Below are 21,657 nucleotides of genomic sequence, written 5' to 3' on the forward strand. Positions count from 1 at the left end.
GTGGTCAAGAAAAAGAGAGCGGGAAGCGACCGTAGACAGTTGGGCTTTCGAGCAAGGGAGGGAGAAAGAACAGACTCGAACAGCTGGAACTTCCCAGGGGGGTAGGGAAAAGTGAGATGCTACATGTACATAGAAAGGTGGTAGTTGAAGAGAAGACAAGAGCGAATGAAGGCGAAGAGAGAAGGGACGGAGTAAGCAGGGGCGGCGAACAAATAAAGAATGTCTACTAATATCAGTGACCATTCTATAAATGGAAGGATTGCGGAGATCATGAGAGCGTACATAGTAGCGCAGGCAATGGGCATCACGGCGATCGGATAAGGATGGAACGTTCGCTTCTGCATAGAGGCTTTCGACAGGGGAAGAGCGAAAAGCACCAAGGCATAAACGTAATCCTTGGTGATGAATGGGGTTAAGGCTAGAGAGAGTAGCAGGAGATGCCGCTGAATAGATCTGGTCACCATAATCAAGTTTCGATAAAATAAGGGTGGAATGTAGGTGAAGGAGGGTTCGACGATCAGCTCCCCACGAAAGATGAGCAAGGGTTTTAAGAAGGTTCAGCCGGCTGTGACAAGTTGCCTTCAGAGAGGTAATGTGAGGTTTCCAGGATAACCTACGATCAAAGAGGAGGCCCAGAAACTTGACTATCACGTTCAGGGATACGTGAGCCATAGAGGTACAAAGGATGATCAGAGATGACAGAGCGTCTAGTGAAAGTGATTTGGTGGGTTTTAGTGCTGGAAAATTTAAACCCATGTGTGGTGGCCCAATTGGAAACACGGTCGACTGCATGCTGGAGAGAAACTGTAAGGAGGTGACAGTCAGCGCCTGCACAGGCAATAGCGAAGTCATCAACATAGAGTGATGACCAAATATTTGATGGAAGACTAGAGGCCAAATCAATAATAGCAAGGAGAAAAAGTGTTGTGCTCAGAACACATCCCTGGGGGACACCTTCAGCTTGGACAAAGTCCGGGGAGAGCACATTATTAACCCGAACACGGAAATGCCTGTCAGTTAAAAAGTTCTTAAGGAAGGATGGTAGATTGCCTCGAAGGCCTAAGGAGTGGACTTGGGCTAAAATATTATACCTCCAAGTTGTGTCATATGCCTTCTCAAGGTCAAAAAATATGGCAATAACTGAGTGGTTATTCGCAAAGGCATTACGAACATACATATCCAAGCGCAGTAAGGGGTCTATGGTAGAACGTCCCTTACGAAAGCCATATTGACGAGTGAAGAGACTGTTGTGTGTCTCTAAATACCACACTAAACGTCTATTTACTAGACGTTCCATTACTTTGCAAACTGCACTGGTAAGAGCAATGGGACGATAGTGGGAGGTTTCATGTCCCGTAGTGCCTGGTTTGCGGAAAGGGAGAACAATGGCGGATTTCCACAGCTGTGGAAGAACTCCTTGTGACCAAATAAGATTGTAAAGGCGTAATAGGACTGCAAGGGCTGACTGATGTAAATGTTGTAGCATACGAATATGAATGTCGTCGGGCCCAGCTGCCGATGATCGACAAGCTGAGAGTGTTGCCTCCAGTTCTTGAAGTGTAAAAGGCACATTATACTGTTCTTCTCTGAGAGAAGAAAAGTCCAAGGGTGCTAACTCTCTGGCAGACTTTGAGGAAAGAAATGAGGGGCATAGATGGAGTCCCTGAGAAATACGGACCAGATGATTGCCAATTTCATTGGCAACATCTAGTGGGTTTGCTATATCAACACCGGCAACTCGCAGAACAGGAGCCGGGTCAGGAGAATATTTACCACTCAGTTTTCGTACTTTTTTCCAGACTGCACTCATAGAGGAAGCAGAGGTGATGGTGGAGACATAATCTCGCCAGCAAGTGCGTTTAGCGTCACGGATGACACGGCGAGCGATCGCACGCTTCTGTTTAAAATCAAGGAGTCGCTCTGTGGTTCTATTGTACCGGTACCTGCCCCATGCAGCGCGTTTCAAACGTACTGCACGAGCACAAGCAGGAGACCACCAAGGCACGCATTTCTGAGAATGCCTGCCCGAAGTTTGGGGTATAGAATGAGAAGCTGCGGTGAAAACGGAGGACGAGAAGAGGTGTAAAAGCTCATCGATGGAGGACGAAGAAGGAACCTCTTTAAAAACAGTCAGGTGTGAGTAAAGGTTCCAATTTGCCCGATTAAATTGCCAGCGTGGGGTGCGAAGAGGTGGCGAATATGAAGGGGAAGAAAGAATGATTGGGAAATGATCACTGTCATGTAAGTCCGGGAGAACAGACCAAGTAAAGTCTAATGCGGCGGAGGAAGAGCAAACTGAGAGATCGATGCAAGAGAGAGTATGAGTCCGAGGATCAAAATGGGTGTGAGTACCTGTATTTAAAACATGGAGGGGGTGGGTGGCAAGAAAAGCCTCTAACTGAATTCCACGGGAATCACAGTGAGACCCTCCCCAGAGGAAATGGTGGGCATTAAAATCACCAAGTAACAGAATCGGTGGCGGTAATGACGAAACAAGGAAGGCAAAATCCGGAATAGATAATGCCCGAGAAGGAGAGAGATATAAAGAACAGAGCGTATACCACCTATGTAAGTGGATACGGGCTGCTGTGTAATGCAGCGAAGTATGAATAAATAGCTGATGGTACAGAATATCAGTGCGGAGAAGAAGGGCACTTTCATTAAAGGTCCCATCAGGAAAAGGATCTGAAGAATACAATAAATTATAGCCTGAGATGTGAGAAATAACAGCAGAGTGTAATTTTGGTTCCTGTAAGCAAACACCAACAGGGGCAAACTGGGAGAGTAACATCTGAAGCTCACCCCGATTACCCCTGAGGCCGCGTATATTCCACTGTAAAAAGGCCATGATTGGCAATGATAAAGATACTTGAAATCCGCAGGTAAGGGTTCCTACGGACTAGAAGGGTTAGAAAAGTCCACATGCGGAGGCAGTGGAAAATGTTCAAGCAGCGAAGGAACGGTGCGCTGTGAAGAAAGGAGTTGCGCAGATGGAGCAGAGGAGAGAGAAAGAGCGGAAGGTGGATCAGTGTCCATTGACGGTTTGGTCTCTGCAATATATTCAGAGATTGCTTCAAGTGTTTCGGAATTCAGAGATGTCGTATGGGAGACAATATTGGGAATGGTAGGGGAAGGATGAGTAAAGATTGGAACTGTATTGGACTGTACCAAGGTAGGGGGGGGCGAAAGGGTGGAGGGAACTGGAGAAGCGTGGCAGGGGACAGAAGAGACAGGAACCTGGGAGGTGGCAGAAGAGGAAGAAACTTGGGAGGGAACAGGGGAGGAAGGTACATTACGAGGAGGAGGGTGAACCTCTGCACTTGTAACTGAGCCAGTGAGAGGGGAAGAACTAGGGACAGAGACAGGGAGGGTAAAATGAGGAGGTGGAAGATGGGTAGGAGGTGTTACCGGACCTTTTTTTGACTTTTGAGAAGTAGAGGGACGATTGGGAAGAGGTGTCGTACGAGGTCTCGTCGATACTGAGGCTTGTAAGAGAGAACTCGAAGAAGCGAGATTAGACTGAGGCGTTGAAGTAGGGACGTCTGAGCCGAGGACAGCAAAAGGATTAGATACAGGAGTGATTATGGGAGAGGTAACCACAGAGGTGGGTGTAGAAGATGGGATACCAGAAGTGGGGGGACGTTTTGAAACACGGGAATAAGAAACACGTGGGAGTCTCCCTTGGAGGCAGAGATGAGAAACTGCCATGGCATAAGGGAGACCTTCTGTCTCTTTGAGGTAACGGATTTCCCGCTCGTTTAAATAGACCTGACAACGGCGAGAGTACGAAGGGTGAGCCTCATGACAGTTAAGGCAAGAGGGAGATCGATTGCAAGACGTATTAGAATGGTCATCGGCACCACAGACTGGGCATTCGGCGATAGATCTGCAATATTTGGCTGGATGGCCAAATCGCCAGCAATTTCTACACTGTTGCGGTGTAGGGATCACCTTTCGAACTTGTAACCGATGTCCTGCTATATAAACGGAGGATGGGAGTTCTCGGCTGTCAAAAGTTAAACGAGCCACATTGCTAGGGTATCGTCTCCGCCCACGGGCAGGAAGAACGTAAGTGTCTACCTTGAGGATTGGGAGATCTTGGAGTTCCAGCTGTTCTAGAATGTCGGTGCCACATGTCTGGAAATTTTGTTGAACTATGGTATGGGGCAGAATAACGGTACCACTACAAGAATTGAGGGAATGATGTTTTTCAAGGGTGACAGGAACAGTATCTATATGGGAAAGACGAGAGAGCTCACGAGCCTGGGTAGCATTCTGTACGGTAATGATGCGCGTACCGCTCTTAACAGCATGAAAAGAAATATCTTTACCAACATGGCGTAGGAGTGCCTTGCCAATACTATGGTCAGAAAGATAGGCAGTAGAGGAAGTTGGTCGTAAAGTGAAGAATTTAGTCCACTGTTCAGTCTGAAACTGAGCGTGGAAAGGTAGTGAAGGACGTGTCGATCGTTTCTGAGAAGAACGAGAAGGTGAAGGTGGAGAAGTATCATCAGCAGGTAATTGTCGTTGACGTTTAGGCGTGGGACCAGAGTTGGTCCGACGTGGAACGGGTCGGCGATTTGAAAATTGCCGCACCGTAGAGGGAGAGGCCGGAAGCATAGTCAGAGGAGAGCGAAGGTCTGATAAATCGAAGGAGTCAGTCGAGGCCTCAGTACCTGAAGCGGGTGAGGAAACAGCACCGGCAATAGGTACAGAGGCATGAGGAATGTCTGAAGAGTGGTCCAAAGACGAGGCGGGGTCAGAACGGGGTGCGGTATCAAGAAGGGGCCCGGGGGTACCAGGTTCATGGACTAGGGCTGCCATGGTTAGGTTACTTCTTTCTTTTTGTTTTTAAGAAAAAAAAAAGAAAGAAGAAAAGAAAATAAAAATAAAAAAAAGAAAAAAAAAGGGGGGACCAGGGAGGGATAGTTCCTAGGAGGAATGAAAGGGCCAGAAATCTCCCTCCGCGCCCAAGAGGACTCGACACCGCTAGTAGCGCAGATGCAGCATGGAACCCGTGCCATACCCTACCCTTCATGCCAGTAAACCAGCAATCTGGGATAGCAACCTCACATCTGCCGAGCTACCTCGGTGGACAAAAGAGAGGGCGGCCGGATATCCGCCACAAAGCATACCTCCTTCAGCCACCACCCCCGGAATCCGAAAGGTGGCTTCCAGAGATACACCCGTCGCCCAAAAGACACCCAAAGCTACTCCGGGATACCGGAGAGGGATCGGGACATCCCTAGGCAATCCAGATTCCACGGCAAACTACGCCACCGCCAAGAAACCTCAACGGAATGGGATGGACCCCAGTGTCCTTTCCCCTACCTAGGAACTAGCGCGCCTGTGGGAGAAATCACGAAGGCTAAAAAGAGGAAGGGCAAAAGGGAGGGGTGAGGAGGAGGAGGAGGAATGGAAAAAAGGGGAGGATGGGGAGGATGGGATAGGGGAGGGGAGAATGGGGGGTAATTAGGTTCGGTCTAGGCGAGATTAGAACCTATGGTTGAGAAGAAGTCGTTTATCTTGTTAGCTGTGTCAGTGGGTTGCAGTGGTGTTTCATTAGGTTTAGTTAGGACAATATTCTTGGTTTTTTTCAGTTTCTGGGTCCCTAGAATCTGAGTGTGTGTTTTCCAGGTCTTTTTTATATCTCCTCTTGTGTCAGTGAATCTACTGGAGTAGTATAGTTGTTTGGCTTTCTTTATTACTTTGGTGAGGACTGTTGAATTGTGTTTAAGAATATCTTTGTGAATTAAGCCCTGTCTATATTGCTTTTCATATTGGTGTTTCTTATCAATGGATTTCAGAATGGTGCTGGTTAGCCATGGGCAACCAAGCCGTTTGTTTGTGATCTGTTTCGTTTTTATAGGACAATGTTTGTTGTATAGTCTAAGTAGTTTGTTAAGAAAAATGTCTGTCCAGTCATCAATACAATTGGCCTTGGAGAATTCTGTAGGCCAGTCAACAGTCTCTAGGTCAGCTGTGAACTTCCTTATTGAGGCCTCATCATGGAGTCTAAATGAGACTTTGTTGTATTCAAGTGGTGGTTTACTACTGTTTGTCAGGAGGAAGGTAGGGGAGTGGTCTGTAGTGCTATCTGTGATTATCCCTGATTTAAGGGGGGCTAGTATATTGGTCCATATGTGGTCTATTATGCTTGCACTTGTTTCAGTGAGCCTGGTTGGTTTAGTTATTGTTGGTACGAGAAGTGTGTTCATATTGTTGATGAAATCAGTTACAGGCTGATCATCTAGTAGGCCAAGGTTGATGTTGAAGTCTCCAGCTAAGAGAAAGTGGTGCTTATTCATTTGTCTGTTTGTTATTAGTGCCTTTAATTTCTCACTGAAGTTTGGGATGTTTGTGTGGGGTATCCAGTAAATGGCACCGATTGTTATAGGCGTCTTAAGGTTTTTTACAGTAAAATTAGCAAAAATGTATTCTCCATATTCATCACTAAAGCAATTGGTGCTAATACAAGATAATTGGTTAGAGTAATAGATTGCAATACCACCCCCAACTTGGTATGGTCTGCAGTTGTGGATTGCTGTGTATCCTGGTAGAGGGTAGATATCTATTGTGTACTGTTTAAGCCAGGTCTCAGTAAGAATAATGCAGAAGGGTGCCTTTAGTGATTCAAGGAGTGCCAGGAGGTCATCATAGTGTTTGCTTAAGGACCTGATGTTGTAGTTAAGTACTGATAGACTTTTATCATTGTTTAGGATAGTGGTGGCTTGTGATGCTGTGTAGTAAAGGCAGTTACTTTCCAATAGGTTTTGATGGTGTCAGATTATGTAGGTTTAGATCAGGGTCAACGTGATCAATCATCTTCTAGGTTTAAATTATGGTTATTTATATCCTGAGTTGTGTGTTGAGTTTTAGTACTGATATCTGTAGTGGTGGGAAGTTTGGACAAGTATATAGCTAGAGTATTTTGGTCATGTAGAGTATAGTCACTAATACACATAATGAAGTTGATGTTGTCTATGTGTTGTGCTGGAATGAGCTAAAGTACAACTAGGTATAAACTAATAATATAAAAATAATATAAAAATACAAATTAAAAATAGCACAAGACACTCACTCGTAATTGCACTAAGGTCTAATATAATGAATTTGGTATAGTCTATGTATTGAGCTAGAATGAGCTATAGTGCAACTAGGCTTAATCTAATAATATAAAAATACAAATTAAAAATAGCACCAGGCTCTCACTAGTAATTACACTAAGGTCTAATATAATGAATTTGGTACTGACTGTACTGAGCTAGAATGAGCTATAGTACAACTGAGTTTAATCTAATAATATAAAAAAGGCACAAGACTCTCAGTTGTAATTGCACTAAGGTGTTATATAAGTTGTTTACAAGAATTAGAGTATAACTAGATTTAAATTGACAAGATAAAATATACAAGTTAAGGTAGCAAAAGAATAAAAAAAAAGTAGAAAAAAAAATATATGAGGTAGTTGGTACTAGTTAGCAAAAGATAGTTAAGGGCCTTGAACAATAATATAATTGAAATATACACTAATTGCACACACAATATAGTCACTAAGATATGAAAACAATCTTAGAGTAGGACTTATAATATAAACTTATAATATAAAAATACAAATTGAAATGGTACTTGCAATTGCACTAGAGTCTGGTATAGGTTGTTGACAAGATCAGGAGTATAACTAGATTTAAATTGACAAAATAAAATTCACAATTAAAGTACCAAAAGAATAATAGTAAAAAATAACAATGGTAATGTCTTGGTTATAATATGATAGCAAGATGGTAGACAGGTACAAAGGTACACAGGTACAAAGGATAATATAAAGGTTGGAGTTGAATATACAAACTTGAAAATTTGGCAACAAAATGTTATGGGAAGTATAAAATAATGTTTAATGTACAAAAGTAAAATTGACTGGTAGTAAATATGGTGTTTAATAAAATTTTAGTAAATAATAATGATTACAAAAAAAGTGAAAAAGTAATGCTTATTTCATTCAATATTGCACTGGTAGTTATACTAGAGGTTATATGGCAGCACAAGGTAATTAAGAGTACTCCAAGATAGTAAATGTGGTAATAAAACAGGTTATGGTAATTAGACAAGTAATGGTTATTAAATGTTAAAAATGTTAAGAGTAAATTGAAATTATAGTAAAAATGGTAATTATTAATTTTAGTAAGTAATATCAATTGATAGTATTTAAAAAAATATGAGGTAGTAATATGGACAGAGAAAGTATCAATTCAGCTAATGTTTAAGCAAACAATAGTAAATAAGAAAATTACATAAGGTGACTTATGCTTACTAGTAAAATCACAAAATGAGGTAGTTGATTATTTAATTACTAAGAAATTGTACAAAGAAATTTGAACAATAATGGAGCAAAACGTACACTACACTACGTAGGCTTTTAAGTTGGACATCGTTTAGTTATTCTCTGTAAGATTAGTATCCCTGAGAAATCGTGATAGATCATTCTCGTTCGTGATTGTGTACAGTTGACCTACATTTGTTTTCCTAACTAGAATTTTCCCATCCCGTGTGAAGCATTGGTGTATTGTGTCATTATTCTCCCGCTTAAGTGCAAACCTTTTTTGATGAAAATCACCCTCGCACAGCTATTGCAAGCCATGCTGGTGACTATTACACTGACAATGTTGTGAAACACTTTAGGAAAGTCATAAAGGAACCAGAGGTACAGACCACTATGGACAGATATGTGCGACAGAAGTCCAGTGACTCTGAAGCTGGTCCTAGTGGCATTAAAAGAAGAAGGGAAGTAACCCTGGAAAAGGACTTGACACCAAGTCCTAATGGAAGGGGATTCCCCTTCTAAACACTAAGACCATCAACACTCTCCCCTCCTCCCATCCCATCAATCATCACCAGATCTTCAATAAAGGAATGTGTCATGTAACTGTGCATGTCTTCTTCAGTTTGTGTGTATTAAAATTAATATTTCATGTGGTAAAAAATTTTTTTTTTCATACTTTTGGGTGTCTTGCACGGATTAAATTGATTTCCATTATTTCTTATAGGGAAAATTAATTCGCATAACGATAATTTCGCATAACATTGAGCTCTCAGGAACGGATTAATAGCGCTATGCGAGGGTCCACTGTATACAGGTCTCCCTCAACATTCGCGGGGGTTAGGGGATCAAGAGCCTCGCAAATGTTGAAAAACCGTGAATGTTTGGTGCCCCAATATATTGTAGGGAAATATATTACAATACTGCTTCCTTAACTTGTTGAACCATGAATCATAAAATACATGAAAACGTCATAAATTGTATTAAATATATACATGTTATGCTTTAATAACGTATGTTATTTAATAACATGTATGTTAATAACATGTATGTTATTAAATACCACAGACTCCACCACTGCCTCCACCACTGCCTCCACCACTGCGAGTCCCTACTACCCTCCCTCCGACCCCCACAACTGGCAGCCAGCCCTCCCACCACTCAGTGTGTTGAGTGTTTTGTTTGTTCATTATTTGCTATTAAGCTACAGAATAAATAATGTAAACCCATTCATGACTGCATATTGGAATGGCTATTAGGAAAGGTATTAGACGGTGACATCATGTGTTTACTCTTGAACACAGCAAAGAATCGAACATTTCTGCTATTGCTAATAATGACAATAGTAATAATAATAATAATAATAATAATAATAATAAATACGATATAATTGAAGAAGGAAATTGTACAAAAATACGAGGGAGTGGTTGACACATCGTCAGTGTGACTTTATTTATGCTGGAGTGAACATTAGTCTCCCTGCTCTTCCAAACATTTCACAATAATTCAGCAGTTGAGGCAGTGGTATTTAATAACATATATGTTATAAATAATAATAGTACATGTTATTATTAATAACATGTATTATTATTAACATGTATGTTATTAAATACCATTGCCTCAATCACTGCCTCTACCACTCCAGTCACACTCAATCTACAAGCACCAAACACAATGAATTATTGTGAAATGTTTGGAAGAGCAGGGAGACTAATGTTCACTCCAGCATAAATAAAGTCACACTGACGATGTGTCAACCACTCCCTCGTATTTTTGTACAATTTCCTTCTTCAGTTATATCATATTTATTATTATTATTATTATTATTATTATTATTATTACTACTATTACTATTGTTATTATTAGCTGTAGCAGAAATGTTTATTTCTTTGCAGTGTTCAAGAGTAAACACATGATGTCACCGTCTAATACCTGTCCGAATAGCCATTCCAATATGCAGTCATGAATGGGTTTACATTATTTATACTGTAGTTTAATAGCAAATAATGAACAAACAAAACACTCACCACACTGAGTGGTGGGAGGGCTGGCTGCCAGTTGTGGGGGTCGGAGGGAGGGTAGTAGGGACTCGCAGATGGCGGGAAACTTAAATATGATTTGGCGGCTGGGAATTTGGTGGCTGGGAATTTGGCGGTCGGGAATTCGCGAATGTGTGAAGCCCGTGAAAGTTGAAAACGTGAATGTTGAAGGAGACCTGTATAGCTAACCCAAGCCAGGTACTAGAAATAAGCCATGTTTTCTGACTTTTTTGGGTTATCCTAGGTTCTCTACACATATGTTGCTATGTGTGGTAATCTATATAGAGAAAATAGCTTTTTTGTTTCAGGTTTATGGTGCAGTACGAGTGTATATCACAGTTAGCCATGTGCTACACTCCGTTTTCTCTAATGTAAGCCCCCAACACAAGGATAGGAGAATGGTACACTTGTATCTCGTATCCTCTTCATACCTTCGTCGAACTACTTGGTATTATGCCAAATATTATTCATTCTGGAGTATTTAACATGTTTTATGTTATTTATATTGTTTATTATGTCATATTAGATCAATTGTGATAGGCAAATAAGCTGTAGTGTTGATATTAGCGTAATAATAAAGCATATTCTCCTGCTTCACGAGACTGAGCTCATGACAACCAACAGTGGCTTCAAAGCCACCTTATCTTTAATGGATAATGCACTGTGTAGGTGCTTTACATAATGAGAAGCATTTCTTTTATTCATTGGAACCATGGCTAGGGCTAAAAGTAAGCAGGTTATAACAATAAATGGAGAAAAAGAAATTAGAATGACTTATGCAGCAAGTAGCGCCACCTAACAGTACCAGAAGGTTGGTGTGGCGACCCTGGAAATTTGAAATTATGCTAGCCAAAATTAGTGCCAAATAACTGAAGGAACCGAATAACTGATTGCCAGATTTGTGATGGCGGACCTGTATGTACCAAATGAAGACTGACCAACCACAATAAATTATGTAAGAAACTTCAAGCTATCGGTATAGGTTCTGTAGACTGGTTTAAGTCCTACCTTAGCAACAGGAGACAAATTGTCAAAATCAACAAAATGGAATCAGAACCCCTGCCAATAGCATGTGGAGTTCCCCTAGGTAGTATTCTGGGTCCCTTATTATTCTTTTGTCAATGACATGCTTATCAGTGTCAAGTGCAAACTCCTACTGTATGCAGATGACAGTGCTCTATTAGCATCAGGTAAAGACCCACAAGATATAGCTAATGTTTTAACACTGGAACTGGAGTCTTGCAGCAAATGGTTAGTAGACAACAAACTATCATTACACCTAGGGAAAACTGAAGCCATTCTCTTTGGCACAAAACAAATTGAGAAGGGTAAATGCATGAGCGTGCATGAGCATGTTCGATAGGAGTGAATGGAGACAAATGGTTTTTAATACTTGACGTGCTGTTGGAGTGTGAGCAAAGTAACATTTATGAAGGGATTCAGGGAAACCGGCAGGCCGGACTTGAGTCCTGGAGATGGGAAGTACAGTGCCTGCACTCTGAAGGAGGGGTGTTAATGTTGCAGTTTAAAAACTGTAGTGTAAAGCACCCTTCTGGCAAGACAGTGATGGAGTGAATGATGGTGAAAGTTTTTCTTTTTCGGGCCACCATGCCTTGGTGGGAATCGGCCAGTGTGATAATAAAAAATAATAAATAAATAATTTTAATGTCCAGTGTAATGGGGAGCCCATCACTTTGGTTTCATCAGTAAAATATCTGGGAATCCCCTTTGACCCATGCATGTCAAGAGAATTGATAGGGAACAGTGTAGTAAAGAAAGCGAATGCCAGACTGTAGTTCCTGTATAGACAAGCACAGTGTCTACCTACTGAGGCTCGCAGGACCCTATGTCTAGCCCTTATACAATGCCATATGGATTACGCTTGCTCTTCATGGTACTCTGCCTTGACAAAAAAAAAACTGAAAGATAGACCACATATCACCCAGAACAAAATCGTAAGATTCATCCTGGGGCTGGGACCAAGAGAGCATGTAGGCCAGAGTGAATTACAGCAGTTGGATATGCTGAATGTTGAAGACAAAGTAAAACAACCGAAGCTAAATCATGTTTATAAAATTGCTCACAAACAGTGTCCAGAATATCTTGCTGTCAATTTTGTCAAGGTTGGGAACCAAAGCAATCACAGTACTAGGGGGGAGAGAACACAACTTTGTAGTACCAACAGTCATTGGCCAGGCTTCAAACACCTTTTATTGTACAGCAATAAAGGAATGGAACAGACTGCCCGCACATGTCAAAGCCAGTCATAGCATGAACCAGTTCAAGAAGACTGCCAAAAGGTGTCTGATGAATGTAGCTACAGAAAGGGAGGGGAATGATTTTCTATTTTTTAGCTAACATACGTGTAAATTTTACCTTATTCCTAGTAATGACCCCTGTATTGTAGAAAGTCTTAATGACCCTCGTGTAGTAGATAGTCTTTTTAGTATGATAATAAGATGTTATCTTCATTATAGAATAATAAGAAAATATTATAACCTTCATATTATAATAAGGTAAAAGGACCCCAATGGAAATAAGTCACTGACTTTTTTGGGTTATCCTAGGTTCTCATAACATATGCTGCTATGTATGATAATTCTATGTAACTGTATTTGTGTACAGGTCTCCCTCAACATTCACGTTTTCAACTTTCACAGGCTTCACACATTTGCGAATTCCCAACCGCCGAATTCCCAACCGCCAAATTCCCAGCCACCAAATTCCCAACCGCCAAATTCCCAGCCACCAAATTCCTAGCCGCCCAATCATATTTAAGTTTCCCGCCACCTGCGAGTCCCTACTACCCTCCCTCCAACCCCCGCAACTGGCAGCCAGCCCTCCCACCACTCAGTGTGGCAAGTGTTTTGTTTGTTCATTATTTGCTATTAAACTACAGTATAAATAATGTAAACCCATTCATGACTGCATATTGGAATGGCTATTCGGACAGGTATTAGACGGTGACATCATGTGTTTACTCTTGAACACTGCAATGAATTAAACATTTCTGCTACAGCTAATAATAACAATAGTAATAACAATAGTAACAATAGTAATAACAATAGTAATAACAATAGTAATAACAATAGTAATAACAACAGTAATAACAGTAATAACAACAGTAATAACAACAGTAGTAACAACAACAGTAATAACAACAGTAATAACAACAGTAATAACAACAGTAATAACAACAGTAATAACAACAGTAATAACAACAGTAATAACAACAGTAATAATAATAGATATAATTGAAGAAGGAAATTGTACAAAAATACGAGGGAGTGGTTGACACATCGTCAGTGTGACTTTGTTTATGCTGGAGTGAACATTAGTCTCCCTGCTCTTCCAAACATTTCACAATAATTCATTGTGTTTGGTGCTTGTAGATTGAGTGTGACTGGAGTGGTAGAGGCAGTGATTGAGGCAATGGTATTTAATAACATACATGTTAATAATAGTACATATTATTAATAATATGTACTATTATTATTTATAACATATGTTATTAATACATACATGTTAATAATAATACACGTCATTAATAACAACATGTATTATTATTATTTATAACACATATGTTATTAAATACCACTGCCTCAACCGCTGAATTATTGTGAAATGTTTGGAAGAGCAGGGAGACTAATGTTCACTCCAGCAAAAACAAAGTCACACTGACGATGTGTCAACCACTCCCTCGTATTTTTGTACAATTTCCTTCAATTATATCGTATTTATTATTATTATTATTATTATTATTATTATTACTATTGTTATTATTAGCAATAGCAGAAATGTTCGATTCTTTGCTGTGTTCAAGAATAAACACATGATGTCACCGTCTAATACCTTTCCTAATAGCCATTCCAATATGCAGTCATGAATGGGTTTACATTATTTATTCTGTAGCTTAATAGCAAATAATGAACAAACAAAACACTCACCACACTGAGTGGTGGGAGGGCTGGCTGCCAGTTGCAGGGGTCGGAGGGAGGGAAGTAGGGACTCGCAGTGGTGGAGTCTGTGGTATTTAGTAACATACATGTTATTAAATAACATACATTATTAAAGTATAACATGTATATATTTAGTAAAATTTACAATGTTTTCATGTATTTTATGATCATTCATTGTTCAACAAGTTAAGGAAGCAGTATTGTAATACATTTCCCTACAATATACTGGGGCACCAAACATTCATGGTTTTTCAACATTCGTGAGGCTCTTGATCCCCTAACCCTCGCGAATGTTGAGGAAGACCTGTATACCCGAATAAACTTACTAACTTACTTACTTACTAACAGACCACCATATGGTGAATTTTGTTTGTTATCAGACAATTCATAATGAAGTACACCTGCTATACAAAACCGTCCTCGAACTAATTTGCTCAGACGAGATGTGTTGTCTGTGCACAATCAAAATGACAGCAACAAAGACGCAAAGACACTCAGTTTGTGTGTGAAGAATGTAAGGTACCTCTGTGCATGATACCTTGTTTCATGGAGTTCCACAAGCTGCTGCAGTTCTAAAAACATGTCCAGTGATTGTACATATGTAAATATATAATAGAACATTAGTATTATACAAGATTTGTGCATGTTTATTGTAATAAACAAAAGGTGGTAAATATTATAATAACTTTAGTGCAGTTATTGTGTTCAATACAGTGAGTGTGTGTGTGTGTGTATATATATATATATATATATATATATATATATATATATATATATATATATATATATATATATATATATATATATATATATATATATATATATATATATATATATATATATACATACACACACACACACGCACACATACATTATATACAGAATTGGTCTCACAGGCCACAAATGTTACTAGAAAAAGAAAAAAAATTAGAAAAGAAAAAAGTATAAAAAACGTAAAATAAAGAAATGCGAGTTTGTGGAAATCGCCAATGTTGCAGTCACCCGGTCATTTTGGGTCAACTTCTCGCCTCTGTATCTTAGTAAGTAATGATCAGAACATTTTTTTTTTATTACCTTCACAAAAAAATAATCTTTAATTCTGTAAGAAAAACTAATTTTTTTTTTTTTTTTTTTTCAAAATTTCTTGGACACTGGGGCACCCCTTCAGATTTTGCCTATGGACCCTGAAAGGGTTAAAACCAACCTACGATGCGTTTCAGTGTAAAAATTTGACCTCGACGTACATTGAAAAACTCAACCTACAGCATTTGTCCGGTATGCGTCCACGTGTCTGTGTGGCCTGAGCGCGCCTCAGCTGGCCTGCCTTCAGTTAGTGTGCCATTGTTTACAAGCCAGAGCGGTCGCTCCCACGCATATATTCGGAACATTTTCTATTTTTAAAGTTTTTTAAGTGTTTTAACTGCTAAATATGCCACCATGGGCCCAAACAAAGCTTCTAGTGCCAGCCCTTATTTACCCCTATCTCACCTATGGAATTTGTGCATGGGGCTCAACAACAATTAACCATCTCAGACCACTAATTACCCAACAAAAGGCTGCAGTTAGAATGATAACAAATTCTCACTACAGGCAGCACACTCCACCAATATTCAATACACTAAACCTACTCACCATACAAAACATCCATACTTATTACTGCAACTATTACATACATAGAACACTTAACTCTGATATTAACCCTCCCCTCAAACATCTCCTTGCCAACCTCAACAGAACACATGACCATAACACAAGGCACAGATCACTCTTTGATGTTCCTCGTGTCCATCTCACACTATGCAAAAACTCAATGCACATAAAAGGCCCTAAAATCTGGAATTCATTACCTGTAAATATAAAAGAAACACTACCTGTTTATAAATTCAAGTCTCTTCTCAAAGATCACTTACTCACCCAAAACCAAATAAATACTGAATAACTGAACCTTATAAATTGTATATCTTAAATGTTTCTCACAATTATATCACATAAATGTTAAACCTAAAACCGAATCTAACTTTATTATTTTTTAAATACACTACCTAACAGAATCCTTCATATGACTGAATGCAACCATATGACCTGTCTTTGTAATACTCACTTGTGCTTTATAGTAATCTGTTTACATTAATGTTTTATCACTGATTTCATCATTGCTTAGTTAATCTTAAGTTAATTTTAAGCCAGCCCGTAATGCTATGCATAGTATAAGTGGCTTTGGCATGCTGCTCTTATCTGTATTTTTTTGTACCTCTGTATGTGTGCTCAAATTGGTAATAAATAAATAAATAAATAAATAAAATAAATGCATTCAACATTGCCACAATAAGCCTGAGTCACCTAGACATGAGAGAAGGGGTGTGAGCACTCACTGTGCGCCATATTAAAATAATTGGGGATGCCTAGGTACCATATGCTCTTTTTTCCTATTAAAAAAAGAATTTTTTCTCTCAAAAAATTTGGGGCGCTACGTGAGTGAACGTATATACATGTATACGTTTGGACCGTTTAACCCCTTCAGGGTCCAAGGCCAAAATCTGAAGTGGTTCTCCAGTGTCCAAGAAATTTTGAAAAAAAAAAAAATTATTTTTTCTTACAGAATTAAAGAGCATATTTTTGTGAAGGTAATAAGACAAAAAAAAAAATTCTGATCAGTACTTACCGAGATACAGTGCCAAGAAGTTTGTCGAAAATGATGTGGTGGCGGCAACATCGACGAATTCCACATACGCGCATTACATTATTTTGCGGTTTTTGTTGTTTTTTTCTTTTCTTTTCCAATTTTTTTCTATTCCTACTAACATTTGGGGTCTGAGAGACCAATACTGTATATAATGTATATATATAAACTCTCTGTATTGAACACAATAACCGCACAAAAGTTATTATCATATTATTGTTTACCACTGTTGTTTATTACAATAAACATGCACAAATCTTGTATAATACTAATGTTCTATCATATATTTACATATTTACAATCACTGGACATGGTCTTAGAACTGCTGGAGCTTGTGGAACTCCTTGAAACAAGGCACCATGCACAGAGGCACCTTACATTCCTCACACATAAACCGAGTGTCTTTGCGTCTTTGTTGCCGTCTTTTTGTTTGTGCACAGACGATGCATCTCTTCTGAGCAAATTTCTTCTGAGTTGAAGGAAGTTGTATTATGAAATGATCACCTTCCCTCCTCAAACGCTTGGGTATATCCTGAGGAATTCGAGGACCGTGTTGTATAGCAGGTGTTGTTACCTGGTACTTCATTATGAGTTGTCTGACAACAGACAAACAAAATTCACCATACGGTCTGTTGCCAGTCTTTATTTGGTACATATTATATGCATTCAGCATTGAAATGTCCATGAGATGGAAGAAAAGTTTCATGTACCACTTGTAACTCTTACGAACACAGTCAACAAAACCAATCTGCATGTCACATTTGTCAACCAAGCGCATGTTTTGTGTATAATCAATCACTGTCACGGGTTTTCGAATATGTTCATTAGTCACTCTATCAACTTTACCACTGTCTTGCATTTCATTACGGTGAATGGTTGTCAACAATGTGACATCTCGTTTGTCATGCCACCGTAATGCCATGATGTCATTGGCAGTAAACACCTGCGTTGAGCCTGGGCATATGTTTACAATTAGAACGCACTGTGCCACACACATCTGTCTTGTTCACTCGCATGAAATCACTGAGTAATGGGCTTGTGTACCAGTTATCGGTATATAATGTATGCCCCTTACCAACTACGTCACCTGAGATACCCAATAACATCTTGGTATCTTTCAATGTTTTACTACCCGTGTATACAACAATATCCAACACCAGGCCACTGTCACAATCACAGAGTACAAACAGTTTTATACCAAAGCGTTTCCTCTTGCTCGGGATATACTGCTTGAATGACAGTCTACCTTTGAACAAAATCAAAGACTCATCAATTAAAAGATTCTTGAATGGATAAAAGTATATGCTGAACTTTTGTTTGAGATACATGAAAACATTTCTAATCTTGTATAACCTGTCACTTCTGTCAGGCCTGGTTTTGTCAGAAGTGCAACATACGTAAGAGTAGGATAAACCTGTTCACTGGTATGATTTCACTGAAGACCGGGGTAGAAATTAGCCGATCTGTGGACCAGTATGCTTTTATATTATGCTTATAGACGTGAAACATAAGCATTATTGTTGCAAAAAGCAAATACATTTCTGCAACAGTCGTCTCTTTCCACCTGTGTAGTCTTGACTGTGGTGATAAGATCGTATTTGCCATGGTGTACTCAAAATACTTATTACTTTCCCTGACAATTTCCATCAATGGCTGGTCAAAGAATAATTCAAAGAATTCCAGTTCATTGGCTGTGGTTCCAAGGGGACAAGTAGGTAGAATTCCACTTTGAGAATCATCAAAGTGGTGAGGCTTGGGAACAAAATTGGGATTTTGCTGCCAATCCCACATACGGTTTGCTGGTGGATACTGGACATCATAGGCTGGTTGTGCGGGTGGTTGTGGTGGGCTGGTGGCTGGCGCTCCGCTTTGTCCTTGAACTGACGAGTCATCAGCGTGGGTCCCAGCGTGGCCTCGTGAGTCACGCATGGCGGTGCCACTACCATCACCACTAACACCATCCACTGATGCCTGTGGTCTATCCATGCCAAGTGTAGCCACATCATCCTCACTATCACTACCTAAAACTGGATTTCGGCCGATTTTTTGGCCGAAAATCTAACCTGGATTTCAGTCAGCAACTTGCAAATCAGCCATACTGGATGCGTCTGCCCGCCACTCCGCTGTGTTAGGGAGTCAAGTCTAACTGTCTCTGGGCGAGTGAGCAAGACTCCACACATTCATTCATCCAAATATTTCGTTGTAATCCATTTTTTTTTTTTTTTTTTTTTGAGGTTATCGAGTGCAACTGTGAAGTAAGCTACCATGGGCCCAAAGAAAGTTTCCAGTGCCAGCCCTTTGGTAAAAAAGAGTGAGCAACACGATAGAATTCAAGAAAGAAATTGTAGCAAAGTACAAAAGTGGTGTACGTGTGCTGGAGCTTGCCGTGATGTATGGGAAATCCAAATCAACAATCACTTTCATCCTGGCAAAGCAAGTAGAAATCAAGGAAGCTAATGCTGCAAAAGGGATAAATATGCTAGCAAAACAATAATCACTAATAATCGAAGATGTGGAGAAATTACTACTGGTGTGAATCAACGCTAAAAAATTAGCGGGAGACAGTGTTGTGGAGTCGATCATTTGTGAAAAGGCAAGGCAGTTGCATGCGGATCTCGTGAATAAAATGCCTGGAATGAGTGCTGATGTTTGTTAATTTAAGGCCAGCAAAGGCTGGTTTGAGAGATTTAAGAAGTGTAGTGGCATGCACAGTGTTGTAAGGCATAGCGAGGCTGCAAGTTCAGATAAACGTGCGGCTCAAGAATTCGTGCATGAATTCAAGGAGTACATAGAGGCTGAAGGATTCCTCCCCAAATGAGTGTTCAATTGTGACAAAACAGGCCTCTTTTAGAAGAAAATGCCAAAGAGGACCTACATCACGCAGGAGGAAAAGGCACTGCCAGGACACAAGGCTATGAAGGACAGGCTTACTCTTTTGTTCTGTGGTAACACTAATGGGGATTTCAAAGTGAAGCCTTTACTGGTGTATCACTCTGAAAAATCCCAGTGTGCTCAAGAAAAACAATGTCGTCAAGAGTAAATTGTGTGTTGTGGGTCACAAGGCAAATTTTCATTGACTGGGTCCACGAAGTGTTGGGCCCGAGTGTGAAAAAATACCTCCAGGAAAATAAATTGCAGCTCAAGTGCCTCCTGGTACTGGACAATGCTCCTGCTCATCCTCTAAACTTGTTAGACCAATTACCTGTGGAGTTGAGTTTTATAACAGTGAAGTTCTTGCCTCCTAACACCACTCCTCTCGCCCAGTCCATGGACCAGCAGGACACTGATAACTTCAAAAAACTCTGCATGAAAGCAATGTTTCACTGCTTTGAAGTGACCTCAGACACTGACTTGACCCTAAGAGAGTTCTGGAGGAAGCACTTCAATATCCTCTTTTGCATATGCCTTATAGGTAAGGCTTAGCAGGCAGTGACTTCCAGGACTTTGAACTCTGCTTGAGGAAAATTGTGGCCAGAATGTGTCCTCGACAAGGCTTTCAAAGGGTTTGAGGCTGACCCTGACCCTGTCAACCCTCTGCCTTTTGTGGAATCTATTGTGTCCTTGGGGAACTCCAAGGGGTTGGAGGCGAGTAGCGAGGATGTGGAAGAGTTAGTGGAGGACTACAGGGAAGAGCTAACCACTGAAGAGCTGCAAGACATTCATCTGCAACAGCAACAGATCACAGCTGAGGATTATTATTATAATCAAAAAGAAGCGCTAAGCCACAAGGGCTATACAGCGCTGCAGGGTAGGGAAGGAAGCGAGGGTATTGGATGGCAGAAGGGAGGAGGGATGATCAGCAGGTTACAGAAAACAGCGGGGCAGGGGATAGTACGGGGGTAGAGGGTAGCAAGAGATTGAAGTAGAAAGGGCTGAAGGTATCAGAATTTGTGAAGTCAGTCAGTTGTTGTCAAAAAGTCAATGAGAGAGTCCGGATGAAAGGTGGGTCCATCAGCGAGAAGGGAAGGTAAAGAGAGAGTAGCGGAGCAAAGACGACGACAGAGGTAAATTCTGCGTGCTCGTTGATAAAGTGGGCAGTCCAACAGAATGTGGCTGACTGATAATGGAGCTTGGCAATTCTCACAGAGAGGAGCAGGACGCCTCTCCATGAGATATCCATGAGTAAGACGAGTATGGCCAATGCGAAGACGGGAGAGAGTAGTCTCCCAACCTCGACACTGGTGATAAGAAGACGGCCAGTAACCTATACTCGGTTTAATAGATTGAAGTTTGTTGCCGAGCATAGTAGACCAACGTTGTTGCCAACGGGTGTGAAGGTGGGAAGATATTGCAGCAAAATAGTCCATAAATGGAATACCTCTATAAGAAACTGGTAGGTCATGTACTGCTGACCGCGCAGCAGTGTCTGCCTGTTCATTGCCCTGTACGTCAACATGACCAGGGACCCAACAAAAAACAATATCTTTATGCTTGGTAAAGATGCGGCGTAGCCAAAGTTGGATACGGAGGACTAAGGGGTGAGGTGTATCAAATTTTTGTATAGCCTGTAAAGCACTAAGGGAGTCTGAGACAACCACAAATGATGACACAGGCATAGATGCAATACGGATAAGTGCTGTAAGGATGGCATACAATTCAGCAGTAAAAATACTAGCCGAAGATAGTAAATGCCCTTGTACGACGCTGTCCGGAAACACTGCTGCG

General features: G+C 40.4%; 1 long non-coding RNA gene across 3 annotated transcripts in view; it reads right to left on the minus strand.

Moving 5' to 3' along the window:
- Nucleotides 1-21,657, minus strand: part of LOC128689510 (uncharacterized) — an 85,320-nt gene that overhangs the window by 25,111 nt on the left and 38,552 nt on the right. Inside the window, exon 4 of one of the 3 annotated variants that reach the window (XR_011392163.1) lies at nucleotides 14,301-14,377. The exons of the other annotated variants lie outside the window; for them this stretch is intronic. This is a non-coding gene — a long non-coding RNA (uncharacterized lncRNA). The remainder of the gene's footprint in view (nucleotides 1-14,300; nucleotides 14,378-21,657) is intronic. 3 annotated transcript variants of the gene reach the window in all.

This window comes from Cherax quadricarinatus, chromosome 18, assembly GCF_038502225.1.
Source record: "Cherax quadricarinatus isolate ZL_2023a chromosome 18, ASM3850222v1, whole genome shotgun sequence".
Lineage (NCBI taxonomy): Eukaryota > Metazoa > Arthropoda > Malacostraca > Decapoda > Parastacidae > Cherax > Cherax quadricarinatus.